Genomic DNA, 241 nt, shown 5'->3' on the forward strand with positions numbered 1-241 from the left:
TTCAACAAACCAATTGCCAATATCATCCTTAGGAACAGGAACAAGACAAGGATGCCCACTCCCACCACTCCTATTTACCATAATATTAGAACAGTCAAGAGAAAGAAATAAAGGGCATCCAGATTGGAAAAGATGAAATCAAACTGCTCATGTTTGCAGATGACATCTTATATACATGAAAACTAAAGATGCTACCAGAAAACTCTTAGAGCTGATTAACACTTTCAATAATGTTGCAGGG

The sequence above is a fragment of the Galeopterus variegatus genome, unplaced genomic scaffold (genome assembly GCF_000696425.1).
Source record: "Galeopterus variegatus unplaced genomic scaffold, G_variegatus-3.0.2 Scaffold9484, whole genome shotgun sequence".
Lineage (NCBI taxonomy): Eukaryota > Metazoa > Chordata > Mammalia > Dermoptera > Cynocephalidae > Galeopterus > Galeopterus variegatus.